This window comes from Schistocerca gregaria, chromosome 7, assembly GCF_023897955.1.
Source record: "Schistocerca gregaria isolate iqSchGreg1 chromosome 7, iqSchGreg1.2, whole genome shotgun sequence".
NCBI lineage: Eukaryota > Metazoa > Arthropoda > Insecta > Orthoptera > Acrididae > Schistocerca > Schistocerca gregaria.
Window position 1 is genome coordinate 241,194,712 of NC_064926.1, and position 16,377 is coordinate 241,211,088.

The 16,377-nt window shown below is 43.0% G+C and overlaps 1 protein-coding gene across 4 annotated transcripts in view; it reads right to left on the reverse strand.

Moving 5' to 3' along the window:
- The window catches only part of LOC126281267 (RING finger protein 141-like), a 46,721-nt gene that overhangs the window by 26,784 nt on the left and 3,560 nt on the right, over positions 1-16,377 (reverse strand). The window lies entirely within an intron of this gene.

Genomic DNA, 16,377 nt, shown 5'->3' on the forward strand with positions numbered 1-16,377 from the left:
TTATGGAACCTCACTCATCCAGGCTCAAACTCAGCGCCAAAAAGAGGATGTTGATCATTGATGGTTTGTCTGATCCTCTCTGTGAATTTGTTAGATTTTCTTTGGGATCTGGGACTTGCAAGACCAGCAGCTCTGTAAAGCTTTGTTAGGGGCATGGACTTCACTCACCCCATTGTTATTCAACATGGTTTCTTAAGGGTATGTCAAATTTCTTTGTGAGGGCTGATTTGGTCCACACTGGACAGGAGTATTCAGTCACATACAAGCCCAGTGCTTGTGCAGAAGTTCTAAGGACAGTAAGTTTTGCTCGCCATTTACTATTCATGAGTTTTCACAAAATATTGCTTCTGTAGGCCACCTTCCGACTGATCTTTTTGCTGTGGTGACTACATGTTAGATGTCTATCCAACGCCACAATAAAACAGGATGGTTTACCCGAATGTTCCAATGTGTATAATTCCAGAAAACATTCAGCTTTCGCTTTGCTTGCCGCGATCGAACATGGAAAGTGCTTACTTGAGCCTTCAAAGGATTCAATTTACTGGAACTATATTGATAATAATCTGGCAAGTCTCTCACTGTTTTATCTGGCTTCTGCTATATGTCCTCTAAAGTCCTCCTTAAGTCGTGATTGCAAGATTATCTGCATATAGGAAAAACTGACTATGATTAGGTGTCTCCATCGGCTCTTTCTCCCCACCAAGAATGACATAAGACTGTGTTTTGTATGTGAGTCGTAACAATACTGTCAAACTGTTAGTCTCAAAGTTTGTTACAGAATTTCTGGAAAAACAATCTATAGGTGATTGTATTGTGTGCAAAGATGAGGTCTTTTTATATGTTCTGCTAAGTACAGAATTTGGATTATACATGATTTTCCATGTGTAAAACCAGCTTGCTGAGGGATAAGTTTCAAATCTATAGTCTGCCATGCAGTTCAAAATGAGTCTATCATACAATTTATACAGGTCACAAAGAACTGATATAGATTGCTAGTTCTTTGGAAAGTCCGGTTCATTTCCAGGCTGCAGCAGTGTCATTATCCTTGCCTTTTCCACATCCTAGGGATATTATAAGTTTCACAGCTATAGTTAAAGAGCTGCAGGATCCACATTTTGGCACCGGGTCCAAAATTTTTGATCTGCTCAATACACATTGCCTTTCTTCGTGAAAGTCACTGAAAAGGTATACGTAAGGTAGGCCAATTCCTTAAGAATATAATGAAGTGTACAGTTCATTATGTGATGATGCCAACCAGCTGAATACCCAAGAACATTTCAAAATGCAAAATTCAAATCATCTTACCCTCTTCACTGTATAGGAATTTCAGGGCTCAAAAATAACTCAATTTCTGATGTTTTCCTTGTTAAGCCCCACACATTACCTTATGACTGTTGCAGTGCCCTTGTCAAATACATCACAAGTGATGCATGCACTTGAGTTTCATACTACACCCCATATGAATCACATGTTTCAGCCTATCATGAAAAAATTGTGCACAAACTTCATCTCTATCCTGTAATACTGCCAAAATATGTTTAAGTCACTCAGATCAGTAAATAACTCGAGGTCTAAGAGGAATCAAGCAAAAGCATTACGAAACTAAAACATGTAGAACTAAATACGTATCACGTCCTACCACTGAAGCATTTATGAATGTTGAATGTACTGATTCTACTTTCAATCAGAACTTGTCTTTTGGTATGATTGTGAATAATGGTGTTGTTCACTCATGACTGGTATCTTCAAAGAAGAAGAAAACAGCCAGAATCTTTCTGTGGAATAATGTGTATAAATCCACTTCTTTGAGGAAAGCTGGAGGACGGCAGGCATTTACTTCACTTTTAGAACACAAAAGTTCAATAATATTTAAATGTGGTGACTATTGAGGCATTGGAAGATATTTTATTCTCATCAAAACAATAGATATTTCCAGCAATATGAATGGAGGCAGAATATCATCTTGGAATATGCTGTTGTTTGTTGTCAAAAACTTCCACAATACAATGGACAATAGCACCTAAATCATTTAATAGAACTTATAAATATCTGGATGAATATAATCTTCTTCTGGAATGTAATACTGAGAAGTTCCTAATGGAAAACAGTGAGTTTTTCTTCAAGGGAGTTATGGCATGCTATGGTTAACATGGGAGCTGGCTGAAGTCATAAACTCTTCATAGAATCTGAAAGATATTTCATTAGGCCCTGCAACTTTGTTCAGGTTTTGTAATTTCATGTGTTACTCAAAACCAAGAACACTAATATCTATATCACTTATTTTTGCAGGACTGAAGTGGGGAAGTAACCTTGGATTTTCCTTTTTATGGCAAAAATGATCTACAGACTTGCGCATCCACAGAAATTTTTTGAAAGTGAGACAAAATTCTAAAATAGCCACCTTTTTATACAATAGATCTACTGAATCAGAAAAAGTGTTCTGCCATAAGAACTAATTTTGACAAGAAGTAGACAAAAATTCTTATACCCCAAATGACTGATAGTTATCTAATCAGTATTTTTAGAACAGTTTCCTTTGATATCTTAACAGTGACCATATTCAACCGTATATTAAAAGTATATCATTTATGTAAACCTAGGCTTCTGCAGCCATTGTCACGGTCAATAAAATTCTTCTGAATGGCGCTAGTTTGATTACTTATGTACTATGGGGAGTGCTGTCATTGGATATGAGAATGAGGAGGAAGGGGATTAGGTGTTCTTTTATTGGTCTTTGCATCACATGTTGTCATTGGCTGAAACAGGCATTTTGCATTGGAGTTTCCTTTATTGCTAGTTATTGGTAGAAATCAGCGAATAGGAAATTGTGTGGCAACTGCAACGTAGCACTGTTTACTAACTGCCTAGTATCAACTAGGGCATGTCAGCATTCTGTGTACTCTCTGTCACTGTGGTCTACCATGGACCTGTTGCTTTGCGAGGGCTGTCCTTCTGCAAAGCTGTTACTGCTGGCAGCCAAGATGCTGGAAGTCAGTACCTGTCTTCTCTATTCACATTGTCGGGGTGCTTGGCTTTTTATCTAGATGCTCTGATCTTCCTTCTCAAGATAAATGGCTGTTTTGCCAGTACGCGGGCCTCTTGAAATTCACTCTTCATCCTGCGCTATTCCCAGTGTTCTGTCACGGTTGATTTGTTGTCTTCAGACAGATACATCTCTCGCATTCAGATGACCTTATGTTTCTTGGACGCCCAGTCTCGCCTACATACACCAGTCCACATTCACACCTGATTTCATAAACTTTGGTAACATGGAATTTGTCAATTTTATCTTTAGTCGAGTCCAGAATGTCTTTTATTTTGTTGTTGCTATGGAAAATTGGCTTAATGCCTGTCTGACGGAGAATTGTCCAATAAGCACAAGGATAACTGAACAGAGGAGATATACCCATCTTAAACAATACAACAAATCAATGGTGGCAAAACACCAGGAACAGTGCATGATGAAGACTGAATTTTGAGAGGCCCGCGTACAGGCCAAACAGCCATTTAGCTTGAGGAGGAAGATCAGAGAGGCTATACAAATAGCCAAGTGACCAGACAACATGAATAGAGAAGACGGTTACTTACTCCTAGTGTCTTGGCTGCCAGCAATGACAGCTTTGTGGAAGGACAGCTCTCACAAAGCAACAGGTGCACAGTAGACCACAGTGGCAGAGGGTACACAGAGTGCTAACACACCCTAGTTGATACTAGGCAGTAAGTAAACAGTGCTACACTGCAGTCGCCGCAAAATTCCCTATTCATTAATTTTCACCAATGGCAAGCAATAAATGAAATTCCAATGCAAAATGCCTATTTCCGAGCAATGCAAAGACAAATAAAAGAACACCTAATCCCCTTCCTCCTATCCAATGACAGCACTCTCCATAGTACATAAGAAATCAAACTAGTGCCATTTAGCAGTTAGCAATACACCCTTAGGAAGGTGTCTTGCAATAGTCGCCGAAACGTCGGAATAAGCTGACAATGTGGTCCCAAACCCAGGAGAATTTTATTGACTATATAGTTTATTTAATCCAGCATATCCAACAAGTTATGAAATAAAATTTGAAAATGTTTACAAAAAATTTATATACAGCCTCATAATGAGCTATGAGATAAAATAAAAAAACTCAAACAGAAAAAAGTAACAACGGTGGGAAAATCCTGACATATATCAACAAAAATAACCAATATGAATGGGGGTACAGGCTGTATACTCTGAAAAATGACTTTTTAAATTTGATGTCAGATAGTAAAACACTTTCTTTGCCTAGAAAAAACAACTGACCACATTAATGACTTTATTTCATCACTTACATGTTTTCTATTTTTTTGATACTAACTGAAATAACTAAAACTGAACAAAATGTGTTTTAAAAACTACACCTTTTGGTTGGTGACTCAGCATAATCCAGGGCCTATAACTGACTGAATGAACATAAGGATTCTTCCAAAAACGCCCCCAAACTGAATTATAGAATTTACTTTTAACAGCCTAGGACAGAATCAAGGCAATCTTCATCTCTACAGATTCTCACACTATTGTGTAGTCAAGCCAACTGGACTGCAGAGTTGGTAGCTCTATGCCTGCATTTTCAATCTTGAAATTTTACCTTTTTTTCTTGCTTCTACAGCATAAAAGATTTTATGTTTCAAATGAAGCATTTGGCATTAAAGATTAAGAACAGATGACTGAGTCCTTCACAATCTAAGGCAATGTCTCTGCCAGGTAACACTGAATGCATAACTTGCAAGCCATCATGAGTCTTATTTGCCCACAGGCAGACTACTATTGAGATTCTTTTGTGTGGCAAGGGGAGGGGATGTTTCTAGCAAAGTTAGGGTCAGATGACAGGTATGGTGCCTTGCTGCATTTTGGAGAGAGCTGACAAGGAAGACAAAGAAAAGATTGATGACACTAATCCACTTCTGTTCTCTAAAGATTCACATCGATGCTTATACCAGAATAGTGTGAAAAGTACTATTTTGCCAAATGGATCAGTGCAACTTATCAAGTTGGGCACGTAAGTAGTAGTAGTAGTAGTAGTAATAGTAGTAGTAGTAGTCCTACTGTCACCATTGATAATAATAAAAATAATAATAATAATAATAATAATAATAATAATAATAATATGGTGATGCCCTTCATTCACCTCTACTGACAGCAGCAGAAGACATGCTGCACTCACCAAACATTGGTGGCCAGAGAAGCTGCTGTTAGTGTACCAATGCATTTCTCCAGCAACCACACTGGTAACATCCACGGCAGATATCTCTTTGGCTCCCAAGCTTTCCAGGAGCCACTGTTCTAACCCCCACCATTAGTCTTTGTTTCAGCTCCTTCTAGTTGTGTTACCAACAACTTGGCTCACACAATGGCATGTAGTTTGTGTCTTTGGCATGTGCCTCACCAGAGTTTGTTCTAATGCTAAAGCACCGTATTCAGTCTGATTAATAGAGGGACTTCTGTCACATTTCCCGTGCACTGTTGGGCTTCTGCCACATCCTCTGCACACCATTTTAGAGCTTCCTTAAGAAGACTTGCATAGTGCTCCAAAGACTGATGTCAGATGCCTGATTTGCCCTCCAAGTATCAGTGCTGGATTATGTAATGTGTAGTGATAAACAGTGCACTGATGTGACAAGAGAGTTCCAGAAGCACCAGGTGATCTACTTTACTAGTCTCATGCCTAGCTGTTTTGGCACCCCTTTACCGCCAAATGGCCCAGAGACAAATTCTGCCCTGACCATCCACCGTAAGATGAGTCCCTTCTTTTAATATTAATTTCACCTCATACGGCAACGCAGTATTCCAGGCTTGAGGTATGAATGCTAACCAGTGAGGATTCCACCAGTCCCTTGAAGTAGGAGGTCCTGTACCATGACAGTGACTGTTTCTCATAGTCTCATTTTTGGGACTGTAGAGGTAAGGCGTTGGCCCCGCAATATCTCAAGTGCTTTTTTGCCTCTGTATGTATTTGTTGTATCAGCTACACTCCGGAATAAATCTGGAACTACTGACATAGAACCCAACTCAGAGTTTCATTTCTATGCCCTTAGGGGCATACGAACCTACCCACGTGTCCCCCTCATAGTAACTTGCATAATGTTACTTATTTTCTCATTCGGGCAAGGAAGAAAGCACATTCCTTCAATGGTGACTCCCCCTAAAATGGAGCCAGGTTCACTACCACTGGTTTCTGTTTTATCTGTTGGGCATGCTTCATGTCACCAAAATTTCATTTCATTATTGCTAAGTTGGCAGGACACATTCCGCTTGCCGTCCCACGCTCTTATCTCCGCTCTCCACCTTCTCAGCATCATCATCATCCGCATGCGAGCCCTCCCCCCCTCCCTGCACTCTTAGTTTGACCCACTCATTCATTGTCATCACCCCACCCCACTCATTGCTCCCCCTCCACTACAGCTCTCTGAGAACGCTACCCATACACTCAGCACCCCCACTGGTCACTACTGTGTGCACTCTTTCATCATGCAGCCTACCAGAATAGCTCTTTTTTGCAAGAGATATTTCATTCCCTGATCCACACTGCTCATGTAACCCCCCCCCCCCCCCCTTATTTTCTGTAACACATTTTTTCATAGTTGCCACAATGCCGCTACCACAAATTCCCTCTACTGTAGTGGCCTTGCCTGATAGACCCTCCACCCAGCAGCCTCCCATCACAGCTTGTGCCCCACTGTCCATGAGCAGTTAAAATGTTTCACAACTCTGCACAAAATGGCAGAACTATATAAGCTTCACTCACATAATCAATGGTGCCACTGGCCAAGCCTCTGGCAACTCTGCAGAAGCACCACCATGTTGCACTGCAGCCCATCTGCTCTTGAGGCAGTTTTCGCAGGGTGCTTCAACACAAAAGATGCTGCAAAGTTTGGGTTGGTCATCAGCCACCTTGACCTGACTACCACCCCCAGTCTGAGATATTATTTCATACCCTCCTGCCCCCCCCCCCCCCCCCCAGCAAGAGCTAGAATAGCAGATTATTTCCCATTCCACATCTTCAGAGTTGCATGTGATTTGTTATCCTCTGAGCAGTGCAGTGACTTGCATCCATCTCTATTGCTAGATCATATCAGAGTGCTCACCCAGCTCGATGTTCTCCCCAAAGGTGTGCCCCTGAATTGCTCGCTCGTGCACCTCACTTTCACCATCCAGACTGCCCTGGTGTTGCATGTCCATTTAATGTTGGGCAACATAACTCTTTTGGCTGATAAACTGTTTGAGATTTTAAATTTCTCGTTGGCTGCAGTTGCCATGTGTCCTACTGATAATAACTCTGTGTCTCTGGCACGCAGTTAATAGCAGGACGGCCAATTGTCCACGCCTCCCACTCCACCCCACTGCTTGGAACCTATCCAGCAAACCAGGCCCTGACCTCTATTGGATTCTGATACACCTGAGCTCCAAAATGGAAAGCCTGACTGCACCTTTCCTATTCACTGCTGGGCACTGACAACCCCCACTCGCATGATGCAAGCTCAGGAGAAAACAGCTACCCCCACTGGCATGGAAGATTACCACAGCGAGCTTACTTCAGTTTGCTATTATCATCAGAGGTTCAATGAGAATACTACAAATTGTCGATCCCCTTGCTCTTGGCCACAGAACCACAGCAGCCCCCAGAAGTAAGCGCATACAGTTGCTGTATCATTTCACAGTGCCTATTCTTTTGGGACTTGAATGATGCCAGTTCCCTTGCCCAGTTCACTACTTCACCAATACACGCTCCAGTCTATCCATATATGCCCACTAACTACTCCCAAACCCAGGCCCCTGTCTCTCCTCTCCTGATACTGCCACCAACAACTCAGCGCTTACTACTTATGGGGTACATACCTACTTGTTCAACCTACTTGATCAATTTAAGACTTCATTGTGAAATCCAGTGGGCCTTCGTAGTTGTGGACATTACTGGTGCCATTCTGGGTGCTGATTTTCTTGTCCATAGCCATCTAGCTGCCAATGCAGCAAAACACTGTTTAGTCAATAGCACCTCACTCAGGCAGGTTTGTCCACTGCAGCTTTCTTTCTGCTATGTGTTTTGCCGTGAAACAGCTAGCATATACAGACCCATATGTCAAGCTCCTTGCAGAATTTCCCCTTCTCAATCAATCATCTAGTGCCCCATGCATTACATAGTCACCCCTCCCCCCCCTCCCCCCATCGCCTCCTTGGTTTCCTGTCACACCTGTCCCGTTTCCCGAAAAGCAAAAGACTGTGCAGAACCAGCTAGAAGAGCTGCAGCCTTGTTGCACAACACTGTGCATTACATTTCCATCACCCCTGGCCTCCAGTTTTCTGCTGCCCCACCCCTCACCACTGACAAGCACAAAATTGTGCAGAATGAGTTTGAAGAGAGCTGTTCACCACTGGTGTACTTCTTCCTTCCAAAAGCCCTTGGGCCCCAGCTTGTCACCTCACCCCTAAGAACAATGGTTCCTGGCACCCATGCACTAATGCCATAACACAAACACAAGCCGACATTTGTGGCCCACCATGACACCCGGCAACCACCCCCGCTGCCAGCCAAAGAACCAGGCCCAAACGACAGCTCCAGAACGAAAACACAATGGCCCATGGGCTGTGACTCAGGATGCAGCATAACCAGACTTCATGGCTGGCACCTGAGCAAATGTTCCGCCAGACTGCTCACGCTGACTGGTGCCACCCAGTATGTTGCTATAAGGCTCGGACATCGCATCATTATGGTAAGCGCCAGACACAGACTCCTCCATTTGAATCTTAAATGTATGCCTGAAGCGTTCAACTTCCAAAAGTCGTCATACTCACGTGACACGAACTGCCGACCATTGTCACATACCAGGATCTTGGGTGATTCCTCATTGGAAAAATAACTGGCAACATGCAAGAAGTGGCAGTCGATTATATGGTGGACAGCTTGGCTACGTACAGGAAATCTGATAATGCTTTGACCACCAAAAGCTATATGCTGCCCCACAAGGGGCAAGTGAAATCAATGTACACCCTATCCCAGGTATGCTCTGTGACCAGCTAAGGAGAGAACAGGCACCACAGTGCAGCCTAGTTCTGTGCACAAGCCCCACAACACACCAGATGTTCAGTGTCATGATCAACCAGCTGTCAGTAGACATGATATTGTGACAGTGGTTTCATACAAGTCAAACCACAGTGTGACACATGTAGCAATTGGAGTATGCAAGGACACAACACCAGGAGAACAAACAAACAACAGCATTGCTCCTCCATGGCAAGATTAGAACCCTCTGGACAACACTGCACTGATCATGTCAAAGGAAAAAGCGTATGCCACACCTGATTCACACCCAAGGTGATGGGCTCCTGCCAACCCATTTAGACTGCCAAAACAATTTCCCACAAAAATGGGTCAGTGGTCATGGTGGTTGTGACTTCGCTTGCTGTCAATGGAAAGTCTGACAGGCTTCGCTGCAAGGCATCATACAATGTGAACACAAAAGCCTCCTGCTGATCGAACTCCGGATTGGGCCCTACTGGTAGCCACAGTAGCTCATCAGCATTGGCCTGCTGAGCGGTGGAGTGGTGACCAATGCCTTAACAATAGCTACTAAAAAAGAGGGTCCACTGCTGCAACTGGTGGGCAGTCCTATCTGCCAGCTTGGAATGGGGACCATATAATGAAACCAACAGCTTGTGTTCAATGAGGAGGAGGAGGAATCTTGCATAATACAGGAAGACGTGGAACATTTTAACCTTATAAATAATAGCTAGGATCTCCTTTTCTACCTGTAAATAAATACAGCATGCAGCAGAAAGCATATTTGTTATGTAAGTGATGGGTCATTCAGTGCTGTCTGGGTTCCAATGGAACAGGAAGGCGTCCATGCCATAATGGGACCTGTCATAGGCCAGGGTAAAGGTTTACCTGGAGTAAAACATAGGGAGCAGAATACAAATGCTGCTTGAGAGACTGAAAAATCCATTCAAAATTCACACACAAGGCAAATTTAATGCCCTTCTGGTAAATCAAGACACTAACAGATGTACATGGCCAGGGGAATTAACTGAGCATAGTACAAAATCTTACTAAAAAAACACTGGAGCTCCTTCAGTTTTTTGGATGCCAGCTGGCTGATAATGGCTGGGACAGGACTATCTTTGCTAAGCACACGTTCCAAAAAAGTGCAACTTTGGGGACAACAACCTGCACTTTTTCAGCTTGAAAAGAAGTCCATTCTTCAAGTAGTGTTGGAAAACCAACTGAAGATTTTGAAAATGTTCCTCTCTGGTAGGGTCCACTACCTAGATGTCATCAAGGTAATTGACGCAACGGGAGGCATCCTGTATCAACTGCTGATAAATTTTCAGCACAGACACAATTCAGAAAGGCAAGAGAGTAAACTGGTGAAGTCCAAAGAGGGTTTTGAGGACCAGTAAGGTCTATATTGGTCTCCTGACAACTTTGCCAACAATTCCGCCAACCCAGAATGGTATAAGAATCTGTGACGCATTTCATGTTGACCAACTGTTTAAAATTATGACAAAGGCCCACAGTGCTGTCGGACTTCAGAATCCCCACCACAAGGGTGGCCACTGTCTCGATGAAATAGGAGAAACAGTGCCCTGATCCTTCCAATGCTACAACAAAGCCTGTACGTTGACATGCCTGGTGAAGAGAACAAAATGGGGATGACCAAATTTGGCTACTGTTGACAGGTTAAGAGACACATGCCCCTCAAAATTTTCTGCTAGGCCCAAGATCTTTACAAAAGGTGGGCTGTAGGACTGCAGCAAGGTGTCCCAATGGTGAAAAGGAATGGACCGAGACACTAAATGCACTTTGTCAATGATCTGGAAGGTGACAACAGAAAACACTTGAGCCTGAAGTTATTTTGCAACAATGGTGAGATGACCTCAAACAAGGTAAGCTGACGTTCCACATTCTTCTAGTATGCAGAGATGGACAAGTTTCCCTGCAAAGGAATGTGCTGTTTACCATAACACACAGCAGGTGTTGCAGCTCTGGTAACCCCAAGAGCCGGTATGTATCTAAGTTAATTAGGTGACTGTCGCTCCCGTGTCTACCTGAAATTCGACAAACTGACCATCTATTACCAATGTCAGTAAAATACGCCATGGTGACACGTGCAGGGTGTTAAGAGAGAGCCCCAGAGCCTTGCGAAAACACACGGGTGTCCAACGATTGACTCAGAGCTTGCTGACTGTCACAAACAGTTGTGAAATGACCTATCAGCCTATCCACCAGTATGCCCCACACAAGGTATCCATTTAAGTGCAGTCATGGCGAACGTGCAACAAATGATAATTGGGGCAAGACTGCTAGCTTGCCCAATGAGCAGTACGGGAATAACAACAAACATCTGAAAAAAATGCCGCTGGCCAAGATTACAACACTGTGAGTAGCAGAAACCTTCCAATCATAGCCTAGGCGAGAACAGACAGTGCCGCAACACTAATGCAGCAGCTTCATAAAAGGTGGGAACACACAGCCACTCAGTAGGAGGTGGGGCTGGTTGGGTTATCCTATGAGACTCTGGGGGCTGTTTCCCATGCACACACAATGCTGCCACCTGTCAATTATCAGAAAGCTTGTCCCTCACTGCCACCATAAGAACATGCAGTCTGCAATCTTGTTAATGTCAGGTAAAGAAAGTAAATAAAATAGAAAGAAACTTCCACATGGGAAAAATATATTAAAAACAAAGATTCCAAGACTTACCAAGCGGGAAAGCGCCGGCAGACAGGCACATGAACAAAACACACAAACACACACACAGAATTACTAGCTTTCGCAACCGATGGTTGCTTCTTCAGGAAGGAGAGGGGAAGTCTTTCCGCTCCCGGGATTGGAATGACTCCTTACTCTCTCCCTTAAAACCCACATCCTTTCGCCTTTCCCTCTCCTTCCTGAAGAAGCAACCATCGGTTGCGAAAGCTAGTAATTCTGTGTGTGTGTTTGTGTGCTTTGTTCATGTGCCTGTCTGCCGGCACTTTCCCGCTTGGTAAGTCTTGGAATCTTTGTTTTTAATATATTTTTCCCAAGTGGAAGTTTCTTTCTATTTTATTTACATCATCATTAATTTGAACCCAACAATTACGTTTGTTATTGTCTCTGTTGCATTTCGAAATCTTCTCTATCGTCTTACTTTCTCTTTTCGTTTGTACAAGAAGTTTCACTTTGTATTCATCTTCCATTTTTCCGTAATCTACCATACATTTTATCCTGCCTAATTATACTCAATAATACGTAATTTACTTCCAAACCATAACCTAAAATTTTCAACACTTTCAACATAACCGCTGCTATAAAATCCATTGTTCCAAGTTTACAAACATTTCGTGTAAACTCGTGAATACTATTTCACAGCTTCAGTTCCTTTCACCCATTACACAACCATCTCAGTTTTTTCCAACAACTTTCGTTTTATTTCCATTCCCGTTTTTCCCACATAACCGATCATTTTTTAGCAGCTTCCCACAGGTATACACATTATTATTTCTTCATCAAACAATTGTCAGCCTCATTATCATAACCTGCCAGTACATAACCAGTCCTTTGAATACATTTACACACATATTCTTCGAGATTTTATTCGAAAATTTTTTTCGAATTTTATTTTTTCGCAAATTATTTTTTCGAAACTTTTTTCAAAAAAATTTTTTTCGAAATTTTCTTGAATTTCCCCACCCTTTAACGTGATCTGGAGACAACATAACTACCCAACCTTTGCACCCATTGTTGTTCACCAACCTAAGTTCAGCACATGATCAACATAGCTCATCTCAAACCAACACTTTTTCGACTTTCTTCACACCTTTATCTCTCCCTATATAATCTCTATTTACTTTCACTTTAACCTCATATTACCCTTTCCACCAAAAGGCCTTTAAATATGTCTGCTTGTGTCTGTGTATGTGCGGATGGATATGTGTGTGTGTGTGTGTGTGTGTGTGTGTGTGTGTGTGTGTGTGTGTGTGTGCGCGCGCGCGCGCGAGTGTACAACTGTCCTTTTTTTCCCCTAAGGGAAGTCTTTCCGCTCCCGGGATTGGAATGACTCCTTACTCTCTCCCTTAAAACCCACATCCTGTCCTTTTTTTTTCCCCTAAGGGAAGTCTTACCGCTCCCGGGATTAGAATGACTCCTTACTCTGTCCCTTAAAACCCACATCCTTTCGTCTTTCCCTCTCCTTCCTGAAGAAGCAACCATCGGTTGCGAAAGCTAGTAATTCTGTGTGTGTGTTTGTGTGTTTTGTTCAGGTAAAGAAAGGATAGACAAAGTAAAAGCCCTAGTCTCAACCTCCTGATCAGGAGCTAATCTGACAATCACATGCCAAATTTGTGAGTGCACATAAGAGGTAGCACTCAAAATAGCAACTGAACGAGAGGCCCTGTAAATCAGCGATCCAGATCACATACAACTGGGCAGGGCACTTGTGATGGTGGTTAAACTATAATTGCATTGCCACCATGTGGGTTTGATGTCCAAAATACTACACAAGCAACTAGCAAAGCTCATCAAAGGGAAATTTCTTGCGCTCTGTGGCGGGCTTTAAATTTTGTACAACTTCGCATAAACCTGTGCTGCTGGACAATATGGCTGCCTTACCTGGGAATGAAGCTTTCTGTTGACTCACCAAAATCAGTAAATGCCATCAGTAAGAGCTGGCTTGTGGACCCCTACCAGTGAGGTAAGGTCACAAACAAAGCCCACATTCTGGGTTACCAGCACCTGCATCTACTACTGTTGTTGCTGCAGCTGATGTTGCTCCTTGTGTAAGCACAACTGTTCCTGGCAGCATTGCAGGCATGCCAGGTCGATGGTGGTTCAAGTAACACTAGGAAATAGGGAAAGACAATGAAGCATCACACACATAAGTACGTCCTTCGTTGCCACTTTAGCATCTTCACATGCATGCCAATGCCACTTCACTACATGATCAGCGTGGATACTTCATGGGCCATGGTGGTTTTTATACTTTCAAGCTTTCTGATGTACACTGCCATTAGGCTGCTTATGACTGTGAAAGCTCTTCACAGTCTATGAAGCAGTTCAATATTTTCGACCTTCAGTCTTAACGGTCTTCGTACACCACTCCTCTCCCCCCCCCCCCCCCCCCTCCTCTTGCCAACATCTGTAAAAGTATGGCTGATTGTCTCAGCTGGTGCTGCACCTTCACTCAGCCACTAGGTTCCAACACTAGCCACCACAGAAGAGCATGATCCGGACCTCAACCACTCCCTCCAGCACACTAACTCCAGCCTCAAACTGCAGTTAATCCCTTTACCTGGCTCTGATCACAAAATCTGGTGCTACACACTTAGGAAACAGCGTTTGGTGTGGCTGAACATTCAGCATGAATTCTGCTACTGAAACTGAACCTGTATTCCGTGCCAGTGCACTGAGGTTGGCAAATGTACATGCCCACATCACCACCTTTCCTTCCACGCAACACCACTTCATCAAACACGTCAACATCGTCAGTCCATTACCTTCCTCCAGCAGCTGCGTGCAACAGCTCCAAAACTTCATTGCTCAACTGCGACCAACACTTCCGCAGCATCACAGTGAGCACTGCACTTCCACCCACCATGATCTTACATGATGCACCCCACGTAATACTATGGATGGACGCATATCATCCACCACTTTGCCCGCAGTACTCAGTCTCGCACCTACTGTTACAATTCAGGGACAAGATGTTCTCCATTCGTCTGAACAGGGCTGCAACAACTATCTCCATAGACAGGCTACAGCCAGTCTACTTCATGGAGCTACCCAGGCCAGTGAGCACAAAACCATCGAGCTGGAGTTCCCCCATCCACCACCAACCCAACTCGCAACATTGCCGAAGCTGGTGCTGTTTCTGATGTGGCAGTGGCCAATGCTACCCCTACACTGCTCCCGAAGTGCCACCAACTGATATCTCTCATAGTGCCTGCGACCATACTGCCCTTTTCCCAGCTGCATAGGCACCTGATGTTCCTGACACAGAAATGCCAGTGCCACTGTTACTGCCTGTGTCTGCTTGCCATACTTCTGCCAGGCAGTCGGTAGAATATCTATTATCTGTTGTAATGTGGAATAAAACAGCTGAGGTGGTTTTTATTAATTATTAACATCTGAAGTGTGCTTGTATACCTTCGCTGAGAGACAGTGTGTCTTGTCTTTCTTGGTCTGAATAATATTAAAAACTATTGTCTGTATAGCAGTTGGTGGGGGATAGGGCTGACTGTTGTTTCTTCTCCTTCAATGGTGTGGGGACTACCCAGTTGTATGTCTTTGCTGAATGTTCCAAAACCTAGAAGACTGTTAAATTATGGGTTCACAAGAGTGCAAGGTGGCAACAACATGCTCAAAGCACACCTAATGCAATTGTGTCACTGGAAAAAGTAATGTGAGCAACAGAGGCCCATTGTCTAAAGTACCTAAGAGCTGTTTTCAGCAGCTTTGGCTGGAGAGCCAGCCACGTAGTTCCAGCGATAGAACTGCAGCGAGTGGGACTCACAAAAATGGTGTCTGTGTTCCTACTGCTTGTTCATCCATACCAATTGATATTCATGGTTTTGCTCCTCATATCCCACAACAACACTTATGATTGTAGTCAGCTACCTTCACTGCTAATACTGTATTTTAATAAAATCTACTGAATCACACTATACACAATTAATCACATTGATATCTTCGCAAAACATTTCACTTCTGACAGAAACATCAACTTCCAGGTGGTGTATCAACAAACATAAAAAAAAGAACACCGGAAAGTGCAGACACCTGGCGGAATATGCAGCTGTTATACATGTCATGTATGTGATGGTCATGAATTGTTCATTTTTGTTGCAGCTGGTTTTCTACATTTCCACTTGAAGGAGGTCTTCAGTAACATCAACTTCTGAAAGAAATTTGTCTTTGTTATTCATTTCATATTTACTTTGGCATTCTTGCTTTCCATATGTGATGTCAGTTGTTCAAACTGTTCTGATAACCAATATACCTATACTGCATGGAAATTATGGTATCTTGTGATAAAGTTAATTCACAAGTAACTGCTCATTCTTGTGAAATAAGCATATGCAATGTTGCACAATTGTGGGTGAAGCAGGTGATAGACTTTGGTTTATTGGTAGAATAGTGAGGAAGTGCAATCAATCTAATCGGAGATTGCTTACAAATCTCTCATGCGGTTGGCTCTAGAATATTGCTCAAGTGTGTGGAAGATGTACCAGACAGGACTACAAGGGGATATTGAACATGCACAGAGAAGGGCAGCACGAATGGTCACAGGTTTGCTTAATCCATGGAAGAGTGCCACAGAGGCGCTGAAGAAAGTCCTGAGAAAGTCTATTAACAATGTTTCAAGAACCAGCTTTAA